This window comes from Ambystoma mexicanum, chromosome 1q (genome assembly GCF_040938575.1).
Source record: "Ambystoma mexicanum isolate Mex_15411 chromosome 1q, UKY_AmexF1_1, whole genome shotgun sequence".
Lineage (NCBI taxonomy): Eukaryota > Metazoa > Chordata > Amphibia > Caudata > Ambystomatidae > Ambystoma > Ambystoma mexicanum.
The window spans coordinates 134216136-134240436 of NC_090922.1; positions in this window are offsets into that span (position 1 = coordinate 134216136).

The window sequence follows — 24301 nt, forward strand, 5'->3', positions numbered from 1 at the left end:
ACAAAAGCATACCTATAAATGAAATCTTCCAAATATCGTACATGTGGAAACATACATGCACTCTCTGTAGCAAAGTGATACAGGAAGAAATCCCAAATGAGCGATTTGTGTATGTTTCCATACAAAATACTGAGAGCATTCCATTTCAGCAACTGGTACAAAATGCAAACCATGGCAGATTATGTAGTATTTGCAATTCAGACAATCGCTCCACCTTACTGATACAATCACATAGTGCCTACATAATACTTATGCTTCTACGTTATAATGCAGATGGCACCAAAAACAACTGCAAACTGACTGGTTTCACACACAGTCAAGTCTCACTTGGAAAGAAAACCTTTCCAACAGTAGGAATAATCTACAATGCAGGTGCTACAACCAATGCAGGTCACTACACTGCATACATTAAAAAGAATTCTGGATGGTATGAATGTAATGATAGCACCATTACTCTAAAGCAGACCTAACAAATGTGTATTTAATTTTCTTGAAGCCAAAATTTACGAAATAATGTATACTTCAAGATTATGAACAAAGTATGCCAAAGACTACAGACAGTTAGAATACGCCCACAGGTATCTAACTACCCAACAGGATGGAAGAATGACACAAATAAATGATTATCACAGAAATCGTTGGAAACAAATGCACAGGTAGAATATGCCTATAGGTATCTAACTGTTGTTAAAAATCGGCAGGAAGGCAACAAAGAAAACATTAATGGGAAAGATGAAGGAAACAGGATGTAACAACGACACAAATGAATGAGTATCACAAATCAGTAGGAACAAAGGCACAGTTACAATACGCCTACAGGTATCTAACTGTTGTTAAAAAGTGGGCAGGAAGGCAACAAACATAACATTGATCAGAAAAATGAAGAAAACACTGAAAGGAAAAAATGAAGTACTTAGTACCATAAGAAATGAAGTTTTTTTTTAAATCCGACAAGGATTTTTTTCCCCAGACCCAAGGATTAGAAAAGCAAACACAGAAAGTGAGTGCAATGCACAGTACACTGGTTTGTAAACTAAATATGAGGGTCCAAAAAAAAAAGTTAACTGCCTATTATGCAATGTGGTAAATATGAAAAAACTGCAAACACTAACACACCTTTTTCTTACATCACAGAAACTTCCGCCAAGTACGATAACCAATTTAAAAAAAGTGTATGGATTCTTAACAAAGTAAGGAATAGGTATATTGGCAGGCATTATCTACACATGGGAATCTACTTGTCTAATCTATGGTACTAACATGCTGCAGTGCCTGTAGGCTGCCCTTTCATCTTCGGTGAGTAACCTACCACCTATGCCTTACAACCAAGTTTCAAGGAGTACAGTTCCTATCCACAACCATCGCGGCATATGTAAAACATGGTCCTTGTAAATTAGCTGCTTATAAATTTACTTTTCGGACCATTGTCTGCAGCCATGAAGTGAAGACACTAGGCCATCAACACAACGACCACAATCCACCACACCCATATTGACTTGTAACTCCACTGCTTATGACTGCAGTCTTGGCTGCATGGACTTTAGCCATGCACCCAAGAGTGCAGGGTCTCGCCACAACCACCTCGGTGATGTGTGGTAGGGGGGGTTATTCTATAGATGTGTTATCCTTCAGTACCTCTGCCCAGAGGCTTCCCTCCTAGGTGTATGTCTGTAGATCTTACATGGGATGGGTGTGCAGTGTCTTCCAAGTCTAGTACTTACCACTTTGTTCTTGGTTGCATGGCCTTTGGCCATGCACCCAAGACTGCACGCACTCCCCACAACTTGCTAATCAAAACGCAACACTAGGGGTGTGTGCATGGGTGCCACATGCGGCGGTGGTTGTGACCAGGGCCTACAGTCTTGTAAGTAAGGCCTTTGGCCTTTGGCCGACGGCCGTGCATCCAAGACTCTAGGCCCTGGCCACAACCACCGTAGCATGTGCCAACCATGGCAGCGTACTAATGAATATTATAATAGTCATTGGAAAACATAATGCATTCATGGCATGTTGTCAATTTCAATCTTCCCTATCACCACACGTGTCCTTACAAATCTAACAACTCCCCCGTGTACTGCATGGGCTGAAATACTAGCCTTACTGGACCCCTCATTTTCTGTGCGTACAAGGAGGCCACAGGACATACATCATTAAGTAGGTATAAGTGTACTATTGGGTGCATGGCCTTCGGCCCTGCACCCAAGAGTGCAGGGTCTCCCCACAACCACCTCAGTGATGTGTGGTAGTGGGGGCTATTCTGTAGGTGTGCTATCCTTTGGTGCGTCTGCCCAGAGGCTTCACTCCTAGCTGTATGTCTGTGGATCTTACATGGGATGGGTGTGCAGTGTCTTCCACCTCTAATACTTACCACTTTGTTCTTGGGTGCATGGCCTTTAGCCATGCACCCAACACTGCACGCACTCCCCACAACTTGCCAATCAAAATGCAACACTACGGGTGTATGCATGGGTGGCACATGCGGCGGCGGTTGTGGCCAGGACCTACAGTCTTGGAAGTAAGGCCGACGGCCATGCATCCAAGACTCTAGGCCCTGGCCACAACCACCATAGCATGTGCCACCCATGGCGGCATACTATTGAATATAATAATAGCCATTGGAAACAATAATGTATTCACGGCATATTGGAAATTTCAATGTTCCCTAACACCACACGTGTCCTTACAAATGTAACAACTCCCCTGTGCAGTGCACAGGCTCAAATACTGGCATTATTGGACCCCTCATTTTCTGTGCGTACAAGGAGGCCATAGAACATACGTCATTAAGTAGGTATAAGTGTACTGTGCGTACATGATGTCCATACACATTACATCATGACGAGCGACCCCCAGAACAAGTGCATTAATCACCCATATCTTAAGACTGTACCCCCTGGCCACAACCACCGTAGCATGTGCCACCCATGGCGGCGTACTAATGAATATAATGATAGCCATTGGAAAAAATAATGCGTTCACAGCATGTTGTCAATTTCAATTTTGCCTACCTATACCCGTGTGCTTTCAACAGTTACACATTTCCTGTCCACTACATGGACTGAAGTGTTACAAATTTCCGCCCACTACATGGACTGAAGTGCTATCGTTATTACCCCCCACATTTACTGTACGTACAAGGTGTCCATAGAAGTTACATCATGACGCCCGAAGAACAAATGCATAGATCACCCATTTCTTGTCTGAACCTTTCCCAATGCTCTGTGACACAGCAAAATAGGTTAATGAAAAAAGCATGTGTACGCTGGTTGTTGCTCCGCTTTCCGTGGATCCAAGATGTCGGGTGCATTCAAACCATCTGACGCAGAACACGTCTCGCAGCAGCCAATGGGCAGAGACGTCGCATGTACGCGGGCATGGCGGCAGCCCCTTAGCCAATCGGTTTCTTGTTCGTCGACCGAAAAGGGAAGTGTGACCGCGGAGCGAACATAGATATCACTAATTATTTCAGACCGACTTTTTCATAATTATAAAGAAACATACTGCACGTATGGTTACCAAATTTACAAAAGCATGCTCGTCAAAATCCGTCCAGCGGTTTCACCTGTAGCCGTGCGCAAGGTTTTTCCCCCATTCAGTCTATGGGAAAAAAAGACGTTTGGGGACCCCTCTATAACTCCGATCCCCCTGGACGAATTCTCACCAAACTTTAAAAAAAAATAATTCAGTGTGGCCCATATACTTTTTTTGCAAAGTTTGGTGAGGATTCGTCCAGGGGGAGCTGAGTTATAAGCCACCCAAAAAGTGTTCTTCCTATGGAAACAGCAACTTAACCATAACTACATGGCCACTAATGTGGCCATGTAATATATATATTACCAAAGCGATATTAAAATCGGTCAATTGTTCATTCGAACAATTGTAAACGGACAATTTGGTGTATACCCTTCATCCAGACCCACGAGAGCGCATCTCACTAACCAGATCTATGTCCCCTCTTTCAAAAGGTCCAAAGCAGGAGGCTCCAGTTTTCAACACCTAGCACCCAAAAACTGGAATGCCCTCCTCACTGAACTAAGAAATGAAATGTCCTACACAGTCTTCCGCAAAAAGTTGAAAACCAAATTGTTCTCATGTCACTTCTCTGTAACCAGCAACACTGTCTCAGGTTTGTTATGCTGTTCTTCTGTAATCAATGAACATGCATCCTCCCACAGTTGTCTATATTGTCTGCACTGTTGATCTTCTCATGTAAGTCTGTACTAAGCAAGTATTCTGTAACAGCGCCACTATACCCCAGGGCCGCTCTGTGCAATATACATTTAAATAAATAAATAGAGGAATTCAACAGATGTAAAAGAGCTCAAATCTGAGTGCCCTCTAATTCCATGACAGGGAAAAGGAGGAACAGGAATGCATCCCCAACAACGGTGGGTAGCAAATCACCACAACGAGGTGCATCTCCTCAATGCCAGCAGACGACACCCTCACATGCTTCACCACCCAGTAGGCCCCAGAAATGTAAACTATACCCGATACTACATTCCAGATCCCGTGACAGGCCGCTGTCATGCAGAGCATTGCCAAGAAGGCCATTGCCTCCACCAAAAAGGCCATCGCCTCCAAGGAATCGGAACAGAGCTGCACCATCCACAGTGTCAGTATCCAGTTGGCACAATGACCCATATGCACAAGATGACCCGTACAGGGACCTCTCAGATGCAGATAACAAAACTGTGGGAGGAGAGATTCCTAAAGATGCACCAGACCAGCATAGTGAGTGAGACGACTGTGATAGAAAAACCGCAGAGACGAGACTCACCAGGGGCTACTTTGCCACCAGATTATTTAGTATCATTCCACACAATCGTAGCTAAATTGGCAGACCTATTTCATCTCCAAGTGGCCTGTGAAGAGAAGAAGTCAGTGCTCTATGAGCACAGAGATAAATGCAGAAGAACAGTCACAGCTATTCCAGTTTTAGACTTTGGGTAGTGGGTGGAAAGATTTGATCAATCTACTCCTGCCTTAGACTCACCACGAGAGAAAAAGTAAAAAGCGCCAGATACAGCCTCCCTTTGCCCAAGGGGCGACGCAAATCCTGACTCTGTTATTACAGGCGCAATACGAGAAAAAAGTTGGCGAACCCTTCTTTATCGTTAACAGCAGCCCCAGATAAAGAAGGTTGCAAATTTGAAGCCATGGGCAGGAAGGTGTCGTCTTCAGCATCTCTTACATTGAAGGTAGCTAATGCACTGGCACTGATGGCAAGGCCTGACAGAAAGCTCTGGCTAAGAATGTTCAGACTAACCAAACATTTGCCTGTGGAATTCCAGGATGAGATGAAATCAATCATAGCTGATGGTGAATCCACTTCTGATCACATGATCGATGCAGCCATTGACGTGGTCGAATCAGGATTTAGACAAATAGCTCATGGTACAGTTCTTAGAAGATAAGCCTGGATGAAGGCAACCCGTTTCAGACCAGGGGTCCAGGCCCAAATTCTGGACATGCCCTTTGAGGGGCAAGATCTTCTTGGTAAAACGATTGATGACTATTTCAAGGGCAATAAGTCAGACATGGATACGGCTAGAGCTATAAGCTTGCTAAATAAAACACAAGGACAAGGAACGCTGCCCCTTTCGTGGCTCCACATCAAGTTATAGGGGATACAACAGGTCGTTGTACAACAAACAAAGGTCTTCCACCAGCTCATATCAGGCAGGCAACAGATACCAATAATGCTCTACTAGATACTCCATGCAAAGAGGCAGTCATGGGTCAGGCCAATCAAATGTCCAATCTAAACAAAATCGAAAAACAATGTGCACGCCCCGCACATTACACCTCTTCCTCTGGGTGGAGGTAGATACGCACATCACCAGGGTGCAGCTGTTATCAGAAAGGACATCAGCAATATTAAAGCTAGTCTCATGATTTTTCAACAATGCAACCACCACGGTACATCAGTTCAAATTCCTCCTGGGAATGAGGTCCTCCTATATATACCTCATCCCCAACTGCAGATTACGAATGAGGCCAATCCAGGAAGTGATGGACCACAAATGGATACAAGCCTACGGATCATGGGAAGATGTCAATCTTCTGTTACCACTGTTTCGCAAAGGCGCTGCAGTGGTGGGGAATAAAGAAGAACCTTAATGCAAGGTATACTGTTTCAGGCACCCACCTCAACACTGATACTCCGAACAGATGCATCCCTCTCAGGCTGGGGAGCACATCTGGGAGAACTTCAGGCAAAAGGCACATGGTCACTTCAGGATTCTCAGCTCCAGATCAACATTCTGAAGCTCAGAGCGATCCACTTGGCATTGAAATCTTTCCTACCAGTATTAGCAGGCCATGTGGTTACTGTACAAATGGACAATACGACCTCCACGCATTATACTTACAAGCAGCGAGGCACAAAGTCGCAATTCTCTTGGCAGAGCCGCAGAAGCTGTGGACCTGGCACAAGGTCCAGTTAAGGGCGGAACACCTGCTGGGAAAACACAATGTCCTAGCGGACAAGCTAAGCAGGGACAACTCCTCATCCCACGAATGGGAGTTGGACGACAAGGAAGTAAATGAGATCTTCCAAAGATGGGGCCATCCAGAAATCGATCTATTTGCCACCGGCAACAAAACAAAATGCCCTCTTTTTGCCTCCCGGTACCCAGAAACGCAGTCACTGGGGGATATGTTTTCACTGACATGGACAGGGCGGGGATTCCCTCTGACACCATTGCTAGCACAAGTGTGGGTGCGCCAAGTTTGGTATCCAACCCTCCTACGCCTGTCTCAGGTGGCACCCATTTGCCTCAGGCCACATCAGCACCTGTTATCACAACAGTTGGGCAAAGTTCTCTATCATGACCCAGCAATTCTGTCGCTGAAGGCCCTATTCCTGAAAAGCAAAAGTTGGCAAATCTAACACTGTCCACAGAATGTTGGGACGTTATTAGAGCAGCCAGGGTGTAGTCCACCTGTTTGACTTACGTCAAGAAGTGTACCCACTTCTCCACATAGTGTGCAACATCGAAAATAGAACCACTGATGATATCTGTGGAACAAGTGTTACCCTACTTGTTACATCTGGCAAAGAGCAGACTTCCTCAATCATCCATTAAGGTGCACTTCTCGGCCATCTCAGCATTTACCACAAGCCTGCATCAGGTCTCACTAATTACTGACCCAGCGGTCAAGGTTTTTCTCAAAGGCTTACTGCACACTTTTCCTCTGACTCCCAATCCAGTGCCATCTTGGAGCTTAAATACTGTCTTGTCTGCGGTCATGGCGGCGCCTTCTGAGCCCATCCATGTACGTGACCTACGTTTGTTGTCCTGGAAGATCACTTTCTTAGTTGCCACTATGTCAGCTAGGCGAAGGTGAGCGCCGGGCCTTCTCAACAGAGCAGTCCTTCACCGTTTTTCTGAAGGATTTAATCATTCTCAGGCATCATCCACAATTCAACCCTAAGGTAGTCACTGAAATGACTATATCGGAGCGTATTGTGCTCCCTACATTTTTCAGTAACCACTCATCAGCAGCTGAACGCACACGTCACTCCTTACATCTTGTGCAGGCGCTGACATTCTACATTCATGGAACTAAATGCTTTCGTACTTCTTTAAGGATTTTTGTGGCATTCACAGGTCACACTTCAGGACAGTGCATATCAAAGCAAGGCCTTTCTCACTGGGTGGCCAATTGCATTAGCTACTGGCACCACTCCAATGCCGATCTGCTCCTTGGTCCACCGTTGGCACACTCCACTGGAGGTAGAGCAGCATCTCTCCCTTTAAATGCAGGAGTGGCGATAAAAGACATATGTAGAGCGGCCACCTGGAGCACACTTCATACACTCGCCAAACATTATTGTTTAACAGAAGACATCAGAAGGGAGTCATCAGTCAGTCGAACAGGCTGTCCTCACCAACCTGCTTACATAAGGTAGGAGCAGGCTACGTTATCCCTGCATCCCTTCGATATTATGTAGCATGTGTTAGAGTTCAAGTGCTCTGCTTAATGCAAAGTTTACCCTTCAATGTGTTTACTATTGCATGGCATACTTGCAAGCTTCACTGCTTGGTATTCTATTCAAACATGCAAATGTACGAAAGATCAAATGCTGGAGAAGTCTTTGTTACCTACCGGTAACTGTATTTGTACAGCATTGGTATCTTTCATAGATTCACATGCGCCCACCCGCCTCCCCTAGATGCTGCTCCTACGCTCAGCATCATTCATACTGTAGTCTCTACGACTCAAAATCTGAAGATGGCTGTCTGGGGTGGAGCTTAAACCCTGCCACCTCATTGGTTAGGTTCATAAAGGACCAAAATGAAGTGGAGGGACTACACAGGTGAGTGCTTTTCGGACACAATGGACAATCTGTATTGCTTTTTTCCTTTGGGAAAACAATTATATATATATATATACATATTATAAATTACTGAGGATTCCCAGTCTGACGACAGGAAATATTCAAGCTTGTGAATCAATGAATGATGCCAATGCTGGAGAAATACAGTTACAGTTAAGTAACAAAGACTTCACAATTCTAAAGGTACTCTAGTGGGCCTATGTGGGATGTAAGGTAGAGTCAGGGATATCAGAATTAGGACTTATGACCAGCCGTTTGCACACGTTTGCAGAAAATACATTAAGAGCCTGTGATATCTTACTATTTTAGTATATCTTCCATAACTCTTATTAAACTTGGTTAAACTGGGTGTTTTTGGTTTAATGTATGATTATGAAACTGGGGCAGGTCAAAAATTGTTAGAGGAGCAAGGAAGGCAGTGACAAATAGACGAGGGGTCGCCGACTAACACAGACACTGATGCGGGATAGAGCATATGTGTACATGTCTAAGTAGCCGTACATTTAGAATATATGCACAACTGCCCAATATACGGTACCATTTATAAGACTTTTCTAGTGATGAGAGATTGCATGACACTGGCCCTCACTATAATTTTGGGGTTAGCCGTGCACTGCCGCCGGAGTTCGTTTTTTTCCGGCACCCGCGAATGGGCAGCAACCGGGTCATGTCAAGTTTGGCAGACCCGGTAATTGCCCATTCTCGGGTGCCGTTATGGCCGGCCTCCCGATCCCCAGAGGGCAGAACGGGGGTCGGGAGCATGGTTGCACCGGCACCGTTTCCAACGGTGCCGGTGCAATCATGAGTTCTGCTCGCGGGTGCCGGTATGCATGCCTGCTCAGACCAGGCGTGCAGTCCGGCACCGGCGAGCAGAACTCGTAGTGTGGTGGAGAGGTAACAACGACGCCGGTAGCACTACCGGGCGCCGTCGTTGCCTTTCCGCCACACTCATAATGAGGCCCACACTCATAAAAGGCCCGCACGAGCGATCCAAGTAGAGATAATTAAATGTGTGGCTTGCTTTGTATATACGGCCACGGATATTAGAAATTCAACAGCCCAATACATGAAAGACCGCATGTGGGTTAGGCGTCAACCAAATTATTCATACCAATAATCATTTTTAGATATTTCCCAATTGTGATTTACGAATACACAAAAACGTTCCATCACATATTAGCATTACTTCACGCTATATGATAGCTGTCCAGTAGATGGCAGCAGATATCAATATTACAATATTATGATTGAAAGTGGCTGAGCATAACAGCCGCATAGAGGGGCCTTCGATACGTTATATTTAATGTACATTTATTATTGTACATATTGTTAAGTCAAGGTGTTGTCGCCCATATCTGAAAGTCTGTATTCATTCTGGGGAGCCACAGGACATCCTACGCTCTTTCCACATTAGCGGGCAGCTTATGGGGCTTGTGGAGCCATCGGATTTATCCCCAAACTTGTTTTTGGCTCCTGGCTGAAGATGTGGCTGGGACGTGTTTAGCATTTCCTACTCTCAGTCAGTCATCCTGATCCTAGATGGTGGCACAGCATTGCAGGACCTAGATAGCTGCCAGCCTGAGTGAGGCCTCATTAAAGAAGCCTCATTGCATTAGTGCAACGTTTCTTTCATGAGGCCCTAGGGGATATAATGACGTCACTCCCAACTCAAATGTAGTTGTGCTGCTCCATTCTTTTGCAGTGCCTTTCTTGAAACAATTCTTGATGGGAATGCAACCTCCCTTTCCTCATCTCTAAACTTTGGGTTGTAGGGAGCAGGTAGGCCCCACCTTCTGCTGGGCAGCCCACAACCTCTGGCACAAGGCCTGTGCATAGAGCTGGCACTGCCACTGCTTTGGACTACCTCATGGAGGGCAGAAAGTGTTGGCCAATCGACCACCTATGGCACTTTCAGTAATTTATCACCTGCAAGATGTAAAAAAGAGACAAGTCTTCTTCTTTTCAGACCTCATTCATTGACTCGCCTATCCTGACCTCTCTCAATTTTCCGCAAGCTGCTTTTACCTGTAAAGAACTAATTAACCACCTTGTTTTGGTTCTGTCAACTGTCTTTTGGTTACCTATAGCTCCATTCTGGTCCAACTCAGAACTTACACCGGCTTCTTGCCAGCCAACATTCCTTTCCATTTTCACTCACCCACTTACCTTCTCCTTCTGGGGCGTCACCCTTCCTTTCTTTTTTGTCCTTGCCTGCCTATCTCTTCTACCCTCCATCATGCACCTTGACTTTGCTCCATTCCCCCTTCTACTCACTCCTCTCCTTCACTTCTATCACTTCAGCCTCAACTTGGTTTAACCTCTCTGCCCACTCTCCCCATCTCCCTTTTCCCCCTGCAACTGCACCCCTCAAGCACAGCAAACCCATGTTCCCAGGATCTCCAACCTCATCTATCCCCATTGCCTACCGTACAACTCCTGCTCATCTCCTCCTCCTCCTACCACTCTTTCAATTGGTCTCTGGAAATCAAAATCTCTCTGCAACAACTCCTATTACATCACTGATCACTTTGACTCCTGTCACCCTCAACTTTCACTTCTTGCTGTTACAGTGGCCTGGATATCCCCTCATGACTCTGCTTCACTAGAGGGTCTCCACACTGACTCTGCTACCTTCTCCCACTCTTCCTGACCTGTTGAGATGTGTGATGGAGTGTAGTTCTGATGCCATTATTCAACTTCTCGCTCCCACACCGCTCACTGTTTTGACTTTCTATTGACTTCCTGCTTCTCTTAATTTCTTCTCCCCTGACCTGAACAGTCTCCTTGTGTGACTTCTCACCTATATCCCTATGGTCATGCCGGGGGAGTTTACATTTGCCAAGCCTCCTGCAGTCACCCGCCTTGAAAGTAACTCCCTCCTATCTGAACACAACCTCTACTCCCTCCACAACCAGCATTCCCACGCTTGTGGACTTTACCTTTCCAAAGGAATCCACAGCCAACCTCTTTGAACTTAAGTCCCACCATCTAATCACTCTCTCTACTCTCTCCCGTGACATCTTTCCCTTTCTGGTGGGAACTCATTTGACCTTGCCTTTCTTTCTAATTCGCCCCCTGACCTCTCATTGTTCCCTCTCCCACTGATCATTTTATTGTTCACATTAACATCTCAGTCCCTCCACCCTCTATTCCTCCTCTCCCCTCTTCAATAACCATTAGGAAATGGAAGCAGGTCTCGTTACCTTGATGATGTGGGGACCTGTCTCTTGTCTTTTACAACTATTCATGCATCTTCAAACGACTGTGATTTTTCTGACTTTCACTCTGCCCTTATGACTCCCTTTGACCAACACTAACCTGCTCACACATTCACTCATTCCTGTCCCGGTCCTCAGCCCTGGATCACATCTGAGATGGAGACACTCAAAACAAATATGTGTCGTGACCTACAGCACTGGTGCAAATCACATACCTCCACACCATACTCCTAGACTACCAAACTGTCCTTGGTGGCCTCACCCTTGCACGACACTCTGCCAAATCCTACTACTTCTGAAACCTAACCTCCTACCTTCGTAATCACCCCCAAAAATGTTATCTGCCCTCCAACCTTTGCTCACACCTCCCAAGCCAATACCCATTGATTCACCCCTCTATGCTAATTACTTTGCTTATTACATGCTCCCGTAAAATGTATACAATTTGTGACACACTCACAATCCTACTGTCTCTCCCTGTGCCACCCTCCTTCTGTTCACCAACCCTCTACCCTCAACTGCTTCTCCCCAGTACTCCTTCCAAATAAGCACCCATCCTTCACAATGCTAATCCATCTAACTCTTTTATCAACCTGTTTGCTCCTCAAATGGTAATAGACATATTTCCAATTACCGGCCCCTATCTCTCTGAGCTCATTAACCCCTCTCTCTCTCTATGATAGACCCTTCCCTGTCCCCTTGAAATCTACACCTGCCATACCCCTTTATAAGAAACCAACTGCTGACCCAAACTTCCCAGCAAACTATTGCCCGGTTTCTCTCTGTATCCACTATTCAAAGGTTCAGGAGCGGGTGGTCTTCAACCCGATAACCAAGTACCTTGAGCATAATGTCCTTATAGATCCACTTCAATCTGGCCTCCATAGTAAACACTCCACTGAGACTGCACTTCTGCATGTTTCCAATTTGTTTCTCTGATGCTCACCACTCCAAACTCTCTTCTATACAGATCCTTTTGAACCACTCCATCGTTTTAGACACTGTCGACCACTCCTCTCTCCTCCTCAATCTCCAGGACATTGGGCTGTACAAATCTGCTCTCGTCTGGACTGCCTCCTACCTGGAAAGACGGTCTTTTAAAATCTCCTGGTAGTCACTAAACTCTGACCGCACCCCTCTGACTGTTGGTGTCCCCCAATTATCAGACCTAGAACCTCTGCTCTTCCCCCTCAATACCTGTGCCTTAGTAAAACATATTTTGCCCTTTTGGCTTTCTCTATCACCTCTTTGCTGACTGCACTCACATCTTTTTCTCCTTTCCCTCCACCTCACCAGCCATCTCGGAATGGATTACCAACTGCCGGACTGCAATCTGACACTGGATGCCTCTCTGCTGCCTAATGCTGAAGTTTTCAAAAATGGACGTCACTTTTCTCCCAGATTCCAATACCATACACAACCTCTTCCCTACTATGCCCCTGCCACCGGACCTTCTTGCTCCATCTCCCAATGCGTTCAATCTTGGTGTCCTCTTCAGTAGCAACCTCCGATTGCAAATAAGTCATCACAACCATTGCCTCTGCTACTCGTATTAACCTCCTTAACATTCAGAAAATGAGTCTGTTTTTTAATCACCACTCTACAAAAACTGTAATCTCCACCATCATGCTCAATAAACTCAGCTGTTGCTCATACCTACCGGTTTGCCGTTATCTTCGCTCTTTCCTCCCTGTAGACAAAGTCCCCAACTTTGCTAACCACACTCGCTTCAGCCTACTAAGATCCTCCCACACTTCTACACCACGCTGGCTGACTCTCCCTGCACAACCGCTCCCTTTTCAAGTTTCATCACATGGTATATAACGGTATCAATGGTCTTGCTCCCCAGAACCTGTCTGTATCTCTGTCCACTCCCATTACCTCTGCTCCTTCTGTGCTCTCAACCACACTGTTTTATGGCCTCCCAACCCCACTTTACTTCTGCTCTTTCTTCAATTTCAACCTGCTACCCATCACATAAAACGGCAGCCAAACTGTGGCTCTCTTCAAAGTTTGGTTTACATTTCACCTACTTGCTAAAGAAGAGAGAGTTACCTCTGCTTCCTTCCCCATTCTACCTAACTGACCCCACCACTGCCTCTGGTGATGCTCAATATTGTAATGATATAATTCTGTATATTTGTACAGTACTGCTCTTTAGTTTGAAGCACTTGACCTCCTAGGCTGGTATTTTATTCGTACGCCACCTGTTTCTTATATTTGTGTCATTTCTCTTCTGGTGTCCCTGGTCCTTGTTCCACTTCGTTCACACCCTCATAAAATGGCTGACCATCTATTCTCATCTTTGTGCTATTGTACATGCGCCCTTCCGTGGAAAGACTCTGCCATCTGTTAATGTATTATTAATGTATTATTTGTAAGTAATTTACAAATACAACCTCCTTCTTTATTCGTACAACCTCTGTAATCCAGACTTTGGGGTAAACTCAGGATTGAAAGCTTGAATAAGTGAATGGTAAATCCCGGCGTCCCTTCTTTCCTACCACTTCTGTGGATTTCGCCAGCAATGTGTTTTCTTCTGCCACCTTCTCCTGCCCCAGCAGGTACTGCTACTACTCCTCCACCCACGAATGCATCTACTTGCCTGCAACTGTGGGAGCTTTTTAAGCCTCCCAGCCTCACTCAGGTGTGTGCTGTTAAGCCTAAGTGCCTGAACTTCAGGCCTGTACTGCTCTTCAGCCCTCTTCTTCGTCCCAGTATGCTTGGAATTATGAGAGTTGAAGTTTCTAACGGAAAATTTTGAATTCTGTACCTTTATTTGGCAACATGCCATTAATAAAGTGGGATCACGGGGAACATTATATAAGGGATATCCCAGTCTGCCTGGCCTGGACCCCCCATTCATACCTACCCTGTCAAGCCTTCTAGTAAAGTGGAAAACACCAGGACTTGCCCGTAGGCAGGGCCCCTCAGATAAGGCTTTGCACTTCTCTGGCCTATTTTTCCCTGGAGGGGAATGCTTCCCCAGTGCATCTCCTAGCAACCCTGTCTGTACCGGAAGGCAAAACCATCCCAGCCTCGCTTCACCTTGCATCAGGAGCAACAGGGAATTTCATGAACATCAGGTATGCCCATCAAGAAGGGAGTCCGCTAGGTCAAAAAAGAAACAGCTGAACCAGTTTGGGCAGTTGACGGCTCTGCTCTGACCTCCAGTACTGTTACTGACTGTACTGTAGTGCTCACATTTGAAACAGCCGAAGGGCATACAGAACAGTTGGCTTTCGATCGAATAGCAGCCATACATTTTTGGGTTGCCATAGCTTCATGAGCATGATCCGGTCATTGCTTGGGTGACTGGACAGGTTCAGTTCTCTGAAGGATGCTCCTCATATAGTACCGATTCTGCTCTTGATTTCCGGAGTCCGTGCTAGGCCATCTTGTATGGCTGCCATGGAATAGGAGTGGTGGGGTCTGTCTTACCTCCTGGATATCATGATCTGGTAGATGTTTTCAGGAAAAAGCTGGCAGAAAAAGTACCACCTCATCGTAGTTATGAGTACCCTATTGACCTGGTAGAAAGGGCTCACGTACCTCACGGACACATTTACTATTTGAAAGCCAAAGAAGATGAAATCCTATGAGCGTACCTATCAACTACCCAGAAGAATGGTTTTATTCATCCTTCTTGGTCTCCCACTATCTCTCTGATCTTCTTCATGCCCAAACACAAAGGCAATCTCCACCCTTATATCGACTATAAAGCAATCAATGAGGTCACTATACTAAATCTCTATCCTGTGCCCCTCATTTCTGTCCTATTGGACCAATTTCATTCTACTACCATTTTCACAAAGTTGAATTTCAGGGGTCGTGCAATTTGATTGGTGTTCGCCATGGGGATGAATAGAAGACAGCGTTCTGCACAAAGCAGGGGCTGCTTGAGTACTTAGTCATGCCGTTTGGTCTTTGTAACGCACTTGCCACTTTCCAGTATTTTATCAACAAGGTCTTCAATGATCTCCTGGATAAGTGTATAAATATTTAGACTATATTTTTATTTACTCAACCATGATCAAAACACATGTCCTGCATGTGCGTACCATGCAGCAGCACCACAGGGAACATCAACGATATGCAAAGCTCGAAAAACTCGTTGAGTTCTTGGGTTTCCTTCTAACCCCCTCTAGATTGCATATGAGCATCAACAACGTACATGCTGTATTACACTGGCCCAGCCTACAACAGTGGTGAAAGCCTGCAATTTCCCTTGACTTTGCCAACTTCTATAGTTGATTCATCAGGTCGTTCTCTCTCATAATGGCTCCCCTCACCCCTTTAACTGGCCAGAATGTGCATTTTTGCTGGTCAGCAGAAGCACAAGCTACCTTTTCAACCAGCACCCTGATGTGGATCGCCGATTCATCTTCGAGGCAGATGCCTCTGCAGTGGTGATAGGGGCAGCCTTATCCCAAAAATTCCTGATAACCCGTTCCCTGCATCCTTTGGCTATTTTCTCATGCAAACCCATGGCAATGGAGCAGCGCTATACCGTCACAGAGCGGGAATTGTTGGCCCTTAAGGCCTCCTTCTAGGAATGGTGGCATCATTTACTGGGGGCCAAACATCGGGTGTTTTTTTTCACAGACCATTTTGGCTTTAGCCTGAAGTGTACTAATGCCTAGTGGTATTTCTTGTTTTCTTTCTTTGATTTCATGGTTACCTACCACCCAGGGAGTCAACACAGTAAGGCTGATGCCTTATTTCGGGCAAGAACAATGAGTAATGTTGCACGGTACATTTAATTTTAGGTATAATTAATGAAAGGACTCAAACTACTAGAAAGGAGTCTGTAAAACCAGGAAGCATCACAATCAATTGATATAAAGTTTTTATTAACATAACATCATAAAACAATACCACATGTTAATTTTATTATTTCATCAACACCATGGCATTATAAGAGCCTTAAAACAATGTATCCAAAAATACAAAAAAGTGCTGTAAGTGATAAGTGCTGTAATGGTATGTCGAAGTTAGATAGTTCACATACCTAAATTGTTGAGCATATATAATTTCCTCTACTTATCACCAAAAAGTGCAAAATTGTCTGAATACGATCAATATATAAATAGAGTCAACTAAAGGTATTCTTATAAGGGAAAAGCAGTTTTTAATCCTCCAAAATCGAATACCACTTAATATTTAGTTTTGACGTATAAGTTTGTCTTTCTCAGGACAGATGGGCATATAACATGCGTATACATTTAGAAACATAATAAATAAGTAAATATCTGTAGGATGTTTCATTATTTCTTTCAGTACTTTGTACAACATCCCGAGTGAAATGTATACAACGTGTTCCTTGTTTCTTCTTGATAAAGTTGGGGGGGATAATGTCATCCTCCAACCAAGAGAAAATCAGACAAAGAACAATTTATCTCTGTCTAGTGGCAGATGTCATCCAAAAGACGTTTTTCAATAAAGAATCGAGTCGCTGGCATTCAGAAAATATGGAAACACCCTTAAGGTACTGCAACACTTTGTTTTGCATACACCCGTCAGTTAGAGCCACGTAGAACAAAGCAATCATCTCTCATAAAATCACTGCGGCAAAAAGCAGGCAGCCAAGAACCAGAACTGTTACAACAAGAACCAATACTGGGGGTAGCCAAGGTTTGCTGCGCCTATACACCATCCACTTCTCTCTAGGACTCTATTCATATATGGGTAGGGCAGAGCTCCAAACAAGTGGTCGACAAGCCTCACTATTACAGAAGGGTTTCCCATGATGCACAATCGTTTTTTCCTCCCTGACTCTGGCATGTGCCTTCAGGCCATCCAGTGGTGCCATGACAATAAGATATCTGGACATCCTGTCTGGAATAAAACGCTGAATCTGTTGAAGCATTGGTGTTGGTGGGCCACCATGAAAACCGATGTGTCAGAGTACATCTATAAATCAGCTATATATGCCCAATGTAAACCTGAAAAGGGTCGATCAGTGGGGCTTTTACACGCACTCTCAGTTCTGTGCCAGTCATGGAACACAATCAAAATAGACTTTGTTATGGAACTACGCTGGGTTCAAGGATACAATACCATCTGAATGGTGATAGACTACTTTTCTAAGATGTCTCACTTCATACCATGCAAAATAATACCTTCAGCTCTGATCCTGGATGATCTTTTCTTTCACTGGATCTTTTGTTTCTTTGGACCCCTTATGAAGATCATATCGGATTGAGGCCCGCAATTCACCTCTCAGTTTTGGCGTGCTCTCAGGGCTATCCTTTGCATCGATGCCTGTTATTCGTAAGCTTACCATCCACAGACAGACAGTAAAACCGAAAGAACAAAAGACACCCTAGAAACCTACTTCTGTTGCCCCTGTTTGCAACATCAGGAATCCTGGATAACGCTTGCTGGTCTTGCTGAATTTCCCTACAACAATTCCACCCAAACCTCTTTGTTTACATTCCCCTATTATGCCTTATATGGGCATCACCCCTGCTCTCTACCCATGGCCTTTCTGTTGCCTACAGCCATTTCTGCAGGTGATTGCAGTATCTAGCACATCCACGAAACTCAGCCACAGCTTCATATGAAATGGCAAGCAGATGTACGCTTTAGGCCACCCCCGCAGTACAAACTCAGAAGACAAGGTGTGGCTATCCATGTCTCATCTGCATATACCTGGGGCGTGCAAGATGTTACCTCAATTTGTGGGTCCGTACTGAATCCTACAAATAGTGAATCCTTTTGCAATCCGCCTACAACTCCCTAAATGCTGGAGAATACACCTGGTATTTCATTTATCCACCATGAAGCCATGTGTTCCCCTGATGAGTCTACCATCGAAACACCTAGCCTTGCTCGTAGACGGTTCTGAAGAATACAAAGCCTGTGCCATTCTGGATTTGCGGGTTTCCCAAGGAGTCATTTATTATATCATAGATTGGTAAGGGTATAGTGTGGAGGATAGGACATGCAAACCTGTACTACAGGTGCATACATCTGCTTAAGTGACTATGTTCTATCAATTGCATCCTGAATGCCCACGGGGGACGCAGGCTTGCAGAGGGCTCTGTCACAGCCAGCCGCATAACAGGTGGCAGAGCTGGGCATTGCATTACACTTGGGTGACCGCAAACGGCTCCACATTGCACGTCCCGGCAGCACAGGCGATGACACCCGCTATGCCTGATGACGTTGGCACATCCTGTGATGCACAACCAATCTGGCCATGGGACATGCGAGAGAGCAATGCAGCGTTAAAATGCCTGCTTTTCCATGGACTCAGTGCTCCTCAAGAGAGTTCTAACCCATGAGTAGCATTTTTCTTCTATTTCATTCTTGCTCTTGGATACCTGGTTACGTTTGGCATTCTGGAACCCTGGCTTTTCTTACCCTGTAAACTCTGATCATCCTCCTGGCATTGGTTTCCTTGGTTATCTGGATTTCTATTTTTGTGGACTTTGGCTTTTCTTCCTGGAATGACTTTTGGACACGGATGGATGGATTCGCCTTTTTTGGTAACTGTTCCAGGATTCCTTGGATTCCAGTTGTTTTGAGCTCTCATTCCACTTAGTTCAGGTTCTGCAAACTTGTATGATTTGTTTGCTTTCTTGCGTATCTGGTAGTCAGACCTGGTACCAGGCGGAATTCTGATCTATGGACTCAGTTACATCTCTGGTGGTTCTGGCAAGGTATGTAGGTCTATCAATCGATCACTCTCTTCTCTAAGGTAGTACAAAGAAAAACTGGGTTTGGGAGAGTTGGCATCGATAGGTATTCCTAACTTGTGTAACCTACCCCCACCCCCTTTCAGCTCGGGAGAAGTCGTGCTTTTGCCCAAACGTCATTTTCACAAGACTCCACCTCCCAGCAGGAATTTAATTTCTATTCATGGGGGTGCAGTTTGGAGGAAAGTTTACTATTCTTCAGGGAATCTACTGCCCTTGACAGCACGGCTACTGCAAAGGGAAAAACCCTTCTGTGGAAAAACCCTCTTGGGCTTGGTATTTCAGGAAGCCAGAGAAGAGTAGAGGATACTAGGTGGAACGGCAACACAACAAAATGGTGTGCAAGCTGGAACTTGAGGACAATAGGTAAATGAGAGAGAGAGAGAGAAAGAGAGAGAGAGAGAGAGAGAGAGAGAGAGAGAGTCAGGTAACAGTAAGGGGGAGGAACAAGAGCAAGGAGTACAGGATCAAGAAGAGGAAGATCTGAAAAGAATCACTAACCTGACGCACTGGCAGAAGGAACGAGACATCCTTTTAACACCGTCCTGACATCACCCCCAAAATATTCTCACACTCTTTTCCAAAAGTACTTCTCAAAAAAAAGAATCCAAAATTAACCAAAGAAAAATAAAGGTCCCTTGGTTTTATTCACTCCAAAGTTCTTGTCGCATAATCCAGTGTGCAACTGGCTTTTCCCTACTTCAGGGACATAGTGTCTGGACCTGTATAGGCCCACCTGTCCAGCCCTGGATACTCCGTTCTCTTTTAAACGCCTGCTGGGTTATTGATTCTTTCAGCTCCAGGTGAGCTTTGGGCTCAGGTAGCCCTGATTAGCTTGCTTCTTGGGGTGATATTGGATATTGGAGGGTATTGCATAGCTAGCTCACCTCCCTATTCCCAAAGGGGTTGGCTCCCCTCTGGTGAGAAGGGAGGAATACCCTAGATTCATCACAACACATTTATTAAAATCCTCATATTCACTTAATTGCAATAGACATAAAAGTAGTTACAATCTCCAAATATTACAATATATCAGACATGAAACAATTACGAATCACTATTGCTCATATGTGCACATATCAGAAGATCTTTACATTCAAGTTGTTTTTCTACGTACAACCACAAATTTATCAAAAGCCAGAATCAATTGTATAGACTCCCCAGCCAGACATCTTTGCCAAAACGAGTTAGTGTAAATCGACTCCACATCATATACATATTTACTCAAAAATAGCTCATAATACTGTCCAAGGCCAGGGTAGGCAGTAAGCAAGTGTCATATGGTTTCCAATTCATTTGTAGCCTTACCGATTCTACAATATAGCATGCACAACACAATGCCCAAACGTGGGCGAAGAAAATTTAATCTGATATGCATAAATGTTCTTAATTTGACAGATGGAATTAACAATGTACACCATGGGTCGCTCATGTTCTTGAATCAAAGGCGTAAAGGCCTTGAGTAAGGCGTTAACGCTTTTCATTCACTGCACGCCCCATATTCATGCATTTGTATGGCGGAGAGGAGGGGCGGAACGCAAATTACATTTAATTAGGGTTTCATTTCAATTGGGAACACTGCTTACCATGAGCGCATTGCAAGCAGTGTTGTTAGTTGTAATGAAACCCTCCCCGATACCCTTGCGTTTCGGGGAGGGTTTCATTTCACTTTTGAGTGCTGCCTGCCATGCAACCATGGCAAGCTGTGCTCACAATCAAAAGTAAACACTGTCTGGCATGCTCACATGCTAGGCAGTGCTTGCTCACTTTGCACTGCGGAGTGCAAATGTCAAGGGCAAAAAGTGGCGTACACCCTTGTACACCACCTTTTGCCTTTTACATTTGCGCCTCGCAGTGCAAATGAAGAAATCTTGGTGGTGGGGCGCTGCATACATTACAGTGTAACCGTAACTGCTCCCTCTCTGTCAAAATTTCTGAGTTTTTAAAAGTTTTAAGCTTAGTTATGTATTCATATTTATTTTGCCGATCCCACTCTTTTGATTTCTTAGTTAACTGTGCACACATAGTTACATAATCATCGTCTTGTTTCCAAGGCGAGCGTGTTGTCCCTGAACTATCCTCCCCAGACATAGGTCATAGGAAGGTCGGTGATATATAGAATAAAAAGCAAGGGGGACAATACACAGATTGAATCAACCCCAAATTTGTGTGGGCTTACCAGTAGTGAATGATCCCCTGCTATCCAATCTAACTTTCACTTGGGTGTCGCTGTACAGATGTGCCAACATACTTGGTAATGCCGAGCAAATGTTCCAGCTCAGACGTTTTTCCCACAGGGTTGAATGTTGAATGGTGCCAAAAGCAGCTGTAATGTCGATGGAAAAGGCATACAAAGGGAAGATGACTAAGGCCTTATTCATTAAGATGTTTAAAGTCAGGGGGCCTCATTACACGGTAGGCGGTAGCCACGGCGCTATTAGCACCATGGCTACCCCCTTCCCGCATACCGGGTCCGTGTTCCCGGAATGGGGACTTACCAGGTCATTCCGACCCTGGCTGGACCGGTAAGTCCCCATTCCGGGAACCATTCCCCATTCCCATTTGAGCCCCCATAGGGCTCAATGGGAATGGGGAAGGAGCTAATAACGGGCCCGCTACTAGCAGGCCCGTTATTAGCTATGAAGTCCCTCAACAGGTCCCTTCCTTAACGCCTGGTAAAACCAGGCGTTAAGGAAGGGACCCGCTAAGGGACCTCGTAGCAGGGCGGTAAGGGATTACCGGCACCTATGCCCTTACCGGTGCCGGTAATCCCTTACCGCATACCGTGTAATGAGGCCATGTATGTATGGGATCGGTAGTCACCGATCCCTTTCTAAACCCAGTTTGAAATTGATTCACTAAACCCTCCCTTTTAACCCAATCTTGAATTTCTTTTACGCTAATGGAAGCACAAGATTTGCTAGGAACGTCTAGTAATGCTAGTAATTGATGATTTAAGGGATTGGAGCGATCTTCTTTTTTCACACAGGGACCAGAAGCACATTTTTTCCAAGACTTAGGTATAGTCTAGTGCTGTAAAAAATGACTGCGAACAAGCAATGTAACCATCTGGCCCACATTTCCAGATCCTTTCTATGGACGGCGTTAGCCCAGCCATCTCGTCCTTATGCCCTAAAGTATTTTGTAGTCATATGTATCCCATCAGGTTGTAATGCTTGTTTTATCTATAGATGCTCAAAATAAATACCATACCACGGTAAGAAATAGCTAGACTGGCTGCACCACAATGCAAGTCTAGCTATGTAATAAAACGCAACATGCTTGCTTACTCATAGATGCCATTAATAAACAGCATGCCACACTAAGAAATGGTTAGACTGGCTGCACCGAAATCCCAATCGTAATAACACATCATGCTTGCTCATTGTGCTGGGCGGCCTGCCTCTAAGAACCATGCTGGCTCTCAGAATAGTTCCAATGGTCCTTATTGGAACTGTACAACAGATAGGATGGCTATAGGTGCTAGTGGCTCGCAGGGTCTACTGGTTCTTTGGAAAGTTGGCGCTAGGGCTGTCCCTCTCGTTCTGTCTCCCGCCGGGTTACCCCTCCCTAGCCCAGGCTGCAATAGCAGAATTGTTAGTTTCTATAGATCGGTGCCACCTATTATCTTCTCTCTTTCTGAAGCTAAAGTAGACTTCTCTAAGACGACGGCTGATTAACTCCCTGGGCATTTTATATACTTTGCCTAACCTATCCCACTTAGTAATATATGGAGTTAGGGAAGATGCCTTATTGCGCACTGTGTCACTCTCTCTTCTTCTGCATGCGTTCTTACCTGACCCTTCACTACACTGAATTCCTAAGAAGTTTTCCTTCTGCCATACTGCAGTCCCTTCAGTCTCTCACTCCACCTTTCCACCTCCACCCTTTGATTTGACACATTGGCCCTCATTACAAGTTATGCCGGTAGCCATGCCGCAATTTGCGGCATGGCTGCCGGCAAAACCGCATCCGTGTCCGTGTCCTCGGAATGAGGACTTACCGGACCATTACGAGTTCAGATGGCCCGGTAATTCCTCACTCGAGGACACAGACACGGTTCATCCCCATTCCCATTTCAGCCCCCATAGGGCTGAATGGGAATGGGAGAGGGAGTAAACAACGGGCCATTACGAGATGGCCCGTTGTTTGCTCCCTCTTCCCCTCGCGGGACCCGGTAAGCACGCCTGGTTTTCCTCGTAATGTGGCAGAACGGGTTGAACGGCGCTGCAGCCTTTTACGGCGCCGTTTAACCCGTTCCACCAGGGTCGTAATGAGGCCCATTCTCTTACTTTTTAACTCCTTCACTTTACTTATCACTACCTTCTGCTACCTCCTTGCCTCTTGTTATTCTCCCGTTGAAATTGCTGTCTCACTCTACGCTGATAGTTACTCCTATTCTCCCACTCACTGTTGCTCGTACTATTCTGTCTATCCTACTAGTTCTACTCCATACTTAACCCTTGCTTTCACCCTCTACTACCTACTACCGCTCTACTGCTTCTTTTCCCACGAATGCTCTCTCCACATCCAAAATTATCCTTTATCCCCTTTTACTTTACATTTTGGGCAGTTATGGATGGGGTACAAATGTGAATATTAGCTTGCACCACATAATGACAGAATTGTGAATATTAGCCTGCGTCACATCTAGACAGAATTGTGAAGATTTGCCTGCATCACATTTAGATAGATAGAATTGTAAATTTGTATCCAACATCACATCTAGACAGAATTGTGAAGATTAGCCTGCATCACATCTAGACAGAATTGTGAAGATTGGCTTGTGTCACGTCTAGACAGAATTGTGAATATTAGCTTGTATCACATCTACTAAGAATTGTGAAGATTAGCTTGCGTCACCTCTAGACAGAATTGTGAATATTAGCTTGTATCACATCTATTAAGAATTGTGAAGATTAGCTTGCGTCACATCGAGACAGAATTGTGAATATTAGCCTGCATCACATCTAGGCAGAATTGTGAAGATTAGCCTGCACCACATCTAGACTGCATTGTGAATATTAGCCTGC